Source organism: Mus pahari, chromosome 4, assembly GCF_900095145.1.
Source record: "Mus pahari chromosome 4, PAHARI_EIJ_v1.1, whole genome shotgun sequence".
NCBI lineage: Eukaryota > Metazoa > Chordata > Mammalia > Rodentia > Muridae > Mus > Mus pahari.
In genome coordinates, this window is record NC_034593.1 from 81,096,553 (window position 1) to 81,107,253 (window position 10,701).

Consider the following 10,701-nt stretch of genomic DNA (forward strand, 5'->3'; position numbering starts at 1 on the left):
TGGCACTTCTCAAAATAATACACACTTACCTTAGAAAGCGTCTTGAGTCTGGCGTGAGGGTACATTCCTGTAGCCCTAGCACTCAAAAGGTGGAGGCAGGAGGACTCCTACAAGTGTGAGGCCACTGTAGATTATATAGTGAGCCCAAGGCCAGTCATATATATATATATATATATATATATATATATATATATATATATCCCCTGTCTCAAAGCCAGGCGGTCCCAACCCTCATAGGCAGAGCTGGGGGGTGGGGCAGAACTTGGGGAGTTGGGAGAGGGGGTGGGGAAGAAGCTTGCAGTGGAGCTCTTCTTGAGGGTGTGGCAGGTGAACTGGGAGCAGAGAGGAACCTGGGAGCCACTGGACATTGCAGGGGTACGTCAAGAGTCACCTAGTGCCCACCACACACGGCAGTGCCTTTTCAGAGTTCCGGGAGCTCAACTCATTTCTGTTTCCAGAAGAAGGAGGAGGGAGACCGTGGGCTCCTACTTCCATCCTTCCTCCAGAGGAAGGCAAGAACCGCCCATCCGTAGGACCCTCTCCTGCCTGCAGGCTCAGTTAGGACTTTCAGGTGGGGAGGGTCTCACGTGATACTTCTTAGTGACACCTCTCCTCCCTCTTCAGACCTATAGCTCTGAATACTCATATTCTCCCTTGGACCACTCTGCCTCACTCCTCACAAAGGACATCCCAGCAGTAGCCTCTTGGTGTGCTAGAATGAAGCTCAGGGAATTTCCCCATGCTTCGTGGTCGAGACCCAACGTGGAGGATGATCGGATACTGAGTCCCCTCCTTCTTTTTTGTATAAAGGCTGCTACTGATTTGACACAAAGTCAGTCAGCACACTACTTCCCAAGGAAGAGGGTGAATGGCGTGAAAAGCCATGGCGTTTGCTTTCTGTGTACAAGGAGACTACCCATGTCTTGGTATGTTCCTGAACGAATGAATTAAAAGGTGTATCTTTATAAAAGCTGTGTGAGCCCCCATGCTGAGGACAGCATGATTTGTAATTTTTTTAAATGTAGCAATGAAACAGGTGTTCATCAACTGCTGTACGTGTCAACAAAGTGTGGTATATACCTGATGGAGTGCTAGCCATAAAAAGAACTGAGTCCTGATGTGTGCTGCAGGGGTGAACTGAAAGCAAGTGAAGGAGACAGTCATTAAGGGCTAGTGAGTGGTTTCATGTCTATGCAATTCCCAGAGTGGACAAATGCAGAGACTGAAAGTGTGTTAGTGGTTGCCTGAGACCAGAGGGAAGGACTGTCAGTGGGCATGAGGTTGCTAAAGGGGTTAAAACGGGCTGATATCAAATCATGGTAGTGGTTATAGAATGCCGAGTTTCTTAAATGCCTCTAAATTGAAGGCAAAGAGGTGCCTTGTCAGTTAAGAGCTCTGGTTGCTCTTAGAGAGGACCCAGGTTGGGTTCTCAGAAACCATGATAGTAGCTTACTGATATACATATAGGCAAAACACATTTTTAAAGATTTGTGGGTTTGTGGGTGCTTTTTGAGGCAGGGTCTCATTATATATCCCTGGCTAGCCTGAGCTTCACCATGTAGCCTAGGTTGGTCTCTAATGTGTTATCTTATCCTGATCACTGATTCAGGCACTTGAGTTACCCTCCCCTAGCACAGTGGCCCTTACTAGCTTAGCAGAAGTGTTTTGTGGGTTCCCCTGACCGAACACCCAGAACTTTCTGAAGCTGGGAGGGCAAAGGGGTCTCAGAGGTTTTGTTGTGTTAGAACAGTCACAGTAGCTGCAAATGAAACAAAAGGCCTCAAGGAACAAAAGCACCTGCTGAGTGAAATCCCCTAGTGAACCCAGCAGCCGGGAAGCAGGAGGCATGCTGCCAAGGTCACCATAGCAACTAGAAACAGACAGAACCTTCCTACAGTTTCCCTGCCCCTGAAGATACAAAAGACCTGTGGACCTCATTGTGAACTTTTGGCAGCTCCTGGCTGCTCATGTTGCTTGCCCTCCCTTTCCAGGTTTGACACATTTTTCCCTGATTGATGCTACAATCTTTTTCACCTTATTTGCACACCCACATCCAACCAGTCAGGTGCAGCTGGCATCCTGGCACTTCTATGAATTCTCCAGCGCTGCTATAGGAGCCCACCAGGGAAGAACAGAAGGAAGACTTCAAAGCCTGCTCCCTGGCCCTGGCCTGCAGCTGTGTTCCAGATGTTCCTGCCTTCTTCAGAAGTTCTTTCTGAAGACTTAAGTGTCTGGCGTTTAGCTGGCTTGCTCATTGAAGAAGGAAGAGTGACTTCCAGAATCACCAGGGACACAGAGAGGAAGGTCCTTGGGTCTTAGGCAGGGAGCTTGCAGGATTCCGGGACTTGAGCAGCTTGGGGGACCTGTGCGCATCTCATCCTTCAAGGCTCCCCTCGCTTGGTGGGCTACGAAAGGGGATTTTCTTCCGCAGCTGTTTGTACTCTCTGAGACTCGGCTTCTGGCCTGGAAGCTCCAAACTTTCAGATCTTGACACCTGAGAGGCCTGTGACTCCAGCTTTGGAGACCCATTGTTCCAGAGACCTTCTGCTCCTGCCTTCTGGAGTCAGAAGACTTGGTGCTTCTGTTATTCCCACTGCTGATCTGCAGGCGTGCTCTGCAAGGCTCTGCTCTTTATTGGCACTCCAAGGCCTCCAGCCTTTGAGGTGTACCAGTTTCCAGAGTTCTAATACTTCTCAGAGCTAGAATAGACACTTGTTTCAACTTCTTTCTCATTTAAAGGGAATGAACAATAAAGTATCCCCCAGTTTGTGCTCTTCACTGTCTGCCTACTTCATTCTTGGAGAAAGGTGGGACAAGAACCTGGTTGGAGACAGACGGTAGACCCTGCCGACTGCTTCAGAAGGGCTGTTGTAAAGGGCAGTGGCTAGAGCCTAGACTTTGGAATAGGCAGAATCAAGTTTAAACCTTGTCGTGAGCCTGGTGTGGTGCCCATGCCTGAAATCCAGCACTCAAAGGTCAAGGTAAGAGGGCCAGGAGTTGTAGGCAAGGATGGTCTACATGGTGAGTTCTGGGCAAGACAGGGCTACTGTGAGGCCCTGTCTCAACCAAACTAAACCAAACAAAAACCAAACAAAAGAAAGCACTCCCCAACCAAGCCCAAAAGTAAAACAACCCCTGATTCAAACCAAACCATTATCAAACCCTCACTTTGCCTTAGGTGGAAAAAGTCCTGAAGCCTCACTTTGATCCTCTTTAATTTGAGATACACTCAGCTTCCTGTTAGCGGATGCTTTGAGAATGAAAGGAAATAATGCATTTACAATCCTTAGCATTACAACACAGTAAATGATAACTATTATTAGCATACTAAAAATGTTATTACTTAGTATATAAATACTTATTAGGTAGTAGTTAGAGTAGGTTGAAAGATAATAGTGATATCATTCTACAATTAGATCCATCACAGCTTTGGGGCATGGGCAGCTGGGAGCCAAGCAGCCATCACCCCCATGGCAGAGACAGCCACATCCTAGTGGTTGGCAGAGGAAGCACTGTGGGTCTGGTGAGTGAGCACCAGGGGGAAGTGACCGAGACTGGGACCGACTAGACCAGGAGCAGTGAGTAAAAGTGTGAGGAGTGACTGAAGTGAATGAAGGCCAGGGTGAGGAAGGTCGCCTTCCTTGTAAGGGATGCTGGTATTCCTTGTTTGGAACGGTGTGAATACAACACCAACACCAGAAAGCTGATGGATGGAGTGGCAGGGCAGTAAACACAAATGCCACTCAGAATTCCAGTCACAGGGCCCAGGGGAAGAGAGCTGACCACTCAGTCTGTCACTGGCTGTTGTTTTTGCTGCAAACAATAAGAACAATAATCATCAAAAGAGTGAAGCCAGCTGGGATGGAGCAAGGTGGGAGCAAGGTGGGAGGGTGAGCCCATTATCAGGAGATCCGGCTTATGAGGAGCGGGGGTGGGGGGGGGAAGAGCAGGCTTCGGGGAGAGAGCAGGCTTCCGGGAGCTGTTGAGAAGCTTCCAGGAGGGGGTGCGTGTGCATGCGGGCATCCAGGAAGAAGCCATGTGGCCTGTCTGAGGAGGATGCTGTCGAGGGTGAATGATACTGTAATGCAGGCTGGCCGTCTGTAGAGTGAGGGACTGGTGGCCAAGGTGGATATGGATGGTGGATATGGACTGTGGTGGACAGACAGCTCTGCTCTTCCTGAGGAATAAGGGCAGGGGCAGTAAACTTCATAGGAAATTTGAAAAGACAATTTTATTGATGGAAAAAAAAAAAAAAAACAACAACTAAATGTTCCAGGTTCTACCTCCTAACCGTGGTGGGTTTTCATATTGTGTTCCAAGGCACTTATGTCACAGTTACGTGGTGACATCACCATTGGGCATTTTACATTTTTGCTTTGACCTGTGACATAAACTGTTCGTGCCACATGCTTAAGTTATTCTGCACACAGCAGTAGGGAGTCCTCTCCACTATACCACTTAGAATCTGAGGGTGCCCCTTTCTGTGCAGTTGTCCTTAGGGGTCTCAGGAAAGCTGTCCTGCTGGTATGTGTGTCTGGCTGTGAGGGTGGTCTCACTGGGCAGAACAGCAAGGGCTTTGAACAGAGACCAAAGGGTTGAAGACTGAAGGGCCAGCAGGAAGAGCCAAGTTGTACACTTCCTGCAAGGGTATGGCTTCTCCTGGCCTGTATCCTGCACCCTCAGAAGGTGACTGGTATCTCTTTAACGATTCCTTCAGCTCTACAAGTTCCAAGTCTCCCCACCCCTACCTCCATGTTGATGTCTTGGTTCTTTTATCCTTTTTTCCTGACAACCCCCAGTTCCCTTTATCCTCCACTACAGAACCCCAGTGTTAACTGAAGTTTAAATATAAAGCAATGGAAAAACCGGTTGAGCCTGGGAGGCCTCATTCTTAGTGATTGTTTCATGGGACAAAAGGTCAGTACTTGTACTTTTATATTTCACACAGTTCAAAATATGGATGGATACTCGTATCTTATGTAGAAGTTTTCAGAACCTATTAAGTGATTGGAATAACCTACTTAGTATATTTTGGGAAAAATTAAAAACACTATAAAACATCACATAAAAGGCAAAAAATAATCTGTATCCTCCCAAATCTCTGACCAAACAAGAAGTCCTTTATGCCTTCTCTTAGTCTCTGGTGAGAGATGCTCAGGGTTTGTCCCAGGAACCTGCCCTCTCACTGCATATCCCCCGCCCTGCCCTGAACATGGACAGCGCTGTGTTTCCTCATCAAGTATTCCTAGAGAAGCATAGTTAGCATTAACTGACTGTCAGAAACAGAAACTGCTGGTGTGCAGTGTTTGCTAATGCCCCTGCCTTCTGGACCCTTGAGACGGTTCTGCTTCCCCGCATTACGGATTGCTTATGGAGAATACGTCAGTGAAGGTAGCTTCACTGTGGCGGTGATTTTCCAGGGCAGGAGGTAGTCTTCAGATCTCTCTTATGCCGAGCCCTGGTATGTCATTTTGTTTTGACAAACCATTTTGGCAGTGCAGAGCCACAGGGTTAGTTCAGGAACACTCACATCTAATTGTTTGAGATGTGGCCATTTGTTGATGTATGAATTCGGTACGTAAAACCTACCCCAAGATGGAGCCTAGGGGATAGCTCCTGTGGGGTCCCTGAAACCCACTTAAAAAAAGCTGAGTGTGGTGGTGAGTGCTTATGACCCCAGAACTGGGGAGATGATTAGTCCCAGGGATCCTGGGGCTTCCCTGACCCTCACTGTGGTCACATTTTAGCCTATTTAGAAGCTCCAGGCCAGTGAGAAACTCTTATCAAGAAGAAAAAAAATCCCAGTCTTATCAGACACATGTGCACCACAACTCTTACACCCAAGGCTTAGAGATCATTGTGGAAGAGGGGGTCGAAAGGTTGCAAAAGTCAGAGGGTCAGAAAATTTGCTGTGAGGTGGGTGGGGACATCAGGTGAGTTGCAGCAAAACTCTTGTAGCTTCTAGATGCTGGCTATAGTGTGCTTAACGTTTGTTTGGTAGGAACTAGTGGTTTGTCACTATATTTCAAAAGGACTTATGTGACAGTCATAAGGAAGTTAAGTCTGAGACAGAGGGAGAAATGAATGATTATTAAGAGAACTAAGGATAACCCAAGATAGTTTGGCTCTGAATCTGCCATGTTCCAGTGCTTTAACCACGGAGGTCTAAGCAGTCAGTCCGTCTTGTGGATCTGTAACATAGGCGTAGCTTTTCTGGGAACTCCAGTTCATACTCTGTATTCCAAGTGTTGGAATAAAAAAAAATACCCCCTTTCTATTGTGCTTCCTTCAGAACTCAGAGCCCAAGGGCAGGAATGATGGAGCCTATCTGCATAAGGCCAGGAGACTGGGTATATTCTCTGAAAGACAGGAGGAGCTGACTAGCCTGAGCTGTCTCATAACCCATCCTTTGGCACCTCCTTCTGGCCATTTCATCCCCACTCACTATGGTCCTGCAGGGAAATGGATCTGAGGTGGTTAGGTTGCTATTGCTGGGGGATCCCATTGGTCAGATGTTTGGACAATAGCGGTTTGAGCAGAAGCTAGACCCATTTGTTCCCCTTCAGGGCTAAGTCACTGGCCCACAGCAGAGCATAGGCCCCCAGAGGGAAGAGCCGAGCTAAGATTTTACATGCCATGTATCCCCTATGTTGCTCTTGAAAGTGCTTTTGTTTTTTTCAAACCAAACTGGTCCTGCACTTCAAACTCTCTGGGCTTCAGCCACGGGCCAAGTCCTTGAGTGTGTACATCAAGCCTTCCACAGTTGTGTCTCTGCCTCTTCCGTTTCACTTTCTGCAACTTGTTTTTTGTTTTTTGTTTTTTGTTTTTTTTTTTCTCCAGGCCAAAGTTTACAGCTGGACAGAGATTCCAGGACATACACACAAACCAAACCCCCCCCCCCAAATGACCCCCTAACCCAAGCAAACACCCTCCAATAAAAAACCGAAAACTTTCCTTTTAGTTATCTTGGAGAAGTGTGGGTCACAGCTGTGGAATGTATGGACAAGGTGACATATGCCAGATGGTGCAGGTCAAGACATTACAGTCCTATGAGAGATTAACTGTTCAAAACAAGCAAATTACACTGGGATATACTAAGGCCAGTGCTAATATTTTACGAAGAGGATAGCTCATTAAGGGGAGAACATGTATCTTGCAGGTAAAGAAAATGGCACATTACAGTGTATGTTTGCTAACAGGTATTTTAAGAGAAAGTGATCACAGCACTAAGCCGGAGCCAATGCATCTGCCAGCTTCACTCCGTAGACCCCAGCTCAGGTCAGGCTGCTGCCAGCAAAAGAGCCTGGCTCACTCAACAGTAGGAACTCCCCTCTTCTCATTCTGCATCCTTCCAACCTCCATGACTCAAGCCTGCAACTTTCCTGTCACACTTCAGCCCTCCAACCTTCCACACCCAGGCGTATATTGTCTACACGGTAGCATCTTAGGAGCTGATGCTGTTTCCACTTTGACTCCCACACTGTCCCGATATATTATTCTTCTGCAACAGTCTTTGTTTCCAGAGAATGACACTGGTTTGCATGCCTGTCCCTCCTCCACTTCCCCCCCCCCCCCCCGTATCCCTCACTTGAATCTGAACTGAGATACCTCTCATAGGGACGCGCCCTCTTCAAAGGTCTGCCGTATTGAGGGTGCTCAGTAAATCTTTACTCACACTGAGGAAGGATGTAGGGGAAAAGGCTCAGGGAGGAGCCTGTGAAAGGTGCGTTTAGGTAGGGCTCTGATCATGAACATCTTAGAGGATGAACCAGAAATTTGAAGTATGTGAGACTAGGCCACGTAGGTGTGCGTGTCTCTGAGATGTGAGGCACTGGGCAGCGGTGTCTTTAGGTCATCATCCCAGGGATACCTGGATGCTCAGTCCTGAATGCTGCATTCATCGCTGTGTTCCACGTGCCCAACCTTGAGTCAGGCACAGCAGGTGCCTATGAGTCATAACCACTGACTTTCTGAAGTGCAAATGCAGACAAAACCAGTTCTCTTCAAACAACACACGCTCAGCCACCATTCCTTACCCTGCATGAAATCATGGCAGGCCCATAGCCTTTTTAGTGTCTCTGGGGTCATGACCTACAGGTAGTGGAAAGTCCACCTGAAGGTCTCCATTCCGGTTCCACTTAAAGGCTTCTACTGCTCCAGCCAGGCCTGCCCTGCAATGGGGAAGGGGCTCGTGGGGAGCTTCTTTACTCTTTTGGTCGTCTGTCATCACTGCCCACTCTTCTGATTAGGGGGAATAAAGACACAAGGAGTCACAGGCTTTCTGACCACCACCCTCAAGGTGGGTTGACTCCTGTGGGTCTGCCTCTTTCACCTGATCACTGTGACAGTCCTCGCCAGGATCCAGCCAATGTCTGCACAACAACTCTGTTGGGGTTAAGTTGTTCTGTAGGCAGACCCTATTTTTTAGGGATCCTTGTCTGATCATGAGACCTCAATAGTTGCCTGGACATCAGGTGGCAGCGCAGTTGGCTTCCCTGTAACCATCTTTCCTCATTGACTTTGGGTCAGGCAGCCTCTCACCTTCAGAATGTTTAACGCCTGGGTCAGGAGCCATTTCCTGTATTTTCCATTACACGAACCAGCTTCAGTCAACTGAGAGGTTCTTTTAAGTGAGCTTCCCAGTTGGTCCGAGAGGAATAGTGTCTGCTTTCCTCTTCTTTGGTGGTGAGGTGGGAACAAGTGGCAGCCCCCAAACACCCCAGCCATCTCTCTGAGTAATCCTAGACTGTCTTTTGACAGTGAGGATACGGTTATTGTGTGTTCTGGAGCTAGCCTCCTGCCAAAAATTAACCTATAGAGGACCAAGAACCTCTCCAGAATGCTTAGAAATGTACCCCTTCACCCCCTTTGTGGCCACTGTAACGGAAGCAGTGAAAACATTTAGCTTCCTGTGGCTTTGGGGTCTGGAGAGTGAGTGAGTGGATAGAATTGCATTTTTGGGGGGGGGTCTTGGTGTTGCTTCCTCCAGGAACCTTCCTGGGTGAGAAACGAGGCTAGTAGGGGGAAGGGAGACTGGCAAGGGAGTGGCAAAGGGGCTCATGTCTGGGTCCCCTGGCTAGAATGTGTGGTAACTGCAAAATGAGCCAGTAAGTCCCCAGTTCCCAGAGGCCGACTATGAGGCCTTGTGGTCCTTCCTATTATCCATGTATTTATTTTCATCTGTCCAACCACCACCTTTCTGGGGCTTTGCCCCTCATTTCTAGCTGTCTTTCTCGTTTCCATATCCTTCTGGTCGTACTTCAAAAATCTAATACCTACTTCTCACACTGTGGCTATGTGACTACAGACCTGGATGATCGAGGACCTCGTCCCTTCATGCCATGAGTCCTGAACAAGGCTCTTGTGTACAGTCTCTCAAAGCTCTGAAGTGCAGGAGGCAGTCTACAGTGGGTCATGACTGCAGTGTGGCTCTGCACACTTGGGTGTGGGACAAGTCGGTGCTTGTAGCTGGCCTCAGGTTAAAGTGAGGTGATGTGACTAATTTGGGGCAGATCTGGAACCCCGTTGGAGTTTCAGGAGGTAAGTTTGAGGACAAGGAAAGGGGAATCGGTCAGTGAACATCTCCTAGCTGACACCCTCTGAAATGTTCTGAGGACATGGAGTCCTCTGGCTATTTTACAAACAGCAACTCTTCACAAACAAAGCATCAGAGGGTGGCCTTTTCTCCAAGCCTTTAATTTAGCTCTAGTGGATGATGTCACCCTGGCCACAGTGTCTGTTGAAAGAGGCGGATATGTAACCTGAATCAGGCCAATCAGAGCTGTAAATTAACCTGGTCTTTTATTCCTAAGGGTATAAAATCATCATAACATGAAGAATATTCCTAGTGTGAAAGAGGAAGAAGAGATTAACACACAGAATAACCACTTATCATAGAAAAGGAAGGGAGCACCCAGGAGCCAGAACACTGCATCCTTAGGGAGGTAGGGGCAGCTGGGATGGGGTGGGATGTGTGTTCAGGAAGTGATTCTGGTGGACAGGACTGGGCAGGGTACGAAGTCGGGTCATATAGTGATATGTACACCTTTGCATTAAAAATTAACACATGTAGCTTTTGTTAGGTAGTAATACAGACTCCATAGGCTTCTTTAGTTAGCAAGAGAAACTCCACAAAACAATTGAAAGCCAGATAAAAGAGAAACTGTGAAAGTCATGGACCAGGAAGAAAGCACACTGAAAATACACTTTTGGACAAATGACATTTAGTGTCTTAATGATATTTGTTTGTTGAGACAACAAAATACCTAAGACTTGGTGACTTCCCAGTGCCAAAAGCCGGGAGGGACAAGGTCAAAGGGCCAGCAGCTTCAGTGCTGGTGAGGGCCTGCTTCTGATTCACAAATGGTTGCCTTAAATTGTTTGACAGTTCGATATAGATATATTTATGTAGTGGGCTTTAGTTGTGTTTCCCCAGTCCCCTCTCTTATCCCTCCATCTCCCACTGAAACTTTCTTCCCAGCAAGTCTACCTCCTACTTTCACCTCTTCTTTTCTGTGTGACCCACTGAGCTTAACTAGAGTGTCTTTCCAGAGAGCAAGTGGGACCTTATTTGATGGAGCACAGGGAACTTGTCAGTGGCTATACCACCAAAGAAAATGAAACCTAAGTGTGGGGAGCCGCCCTCACATTCGCCATTACAAGATAGCGCTGATTTGTCCTGTGCTCTAACAAACAAACAAG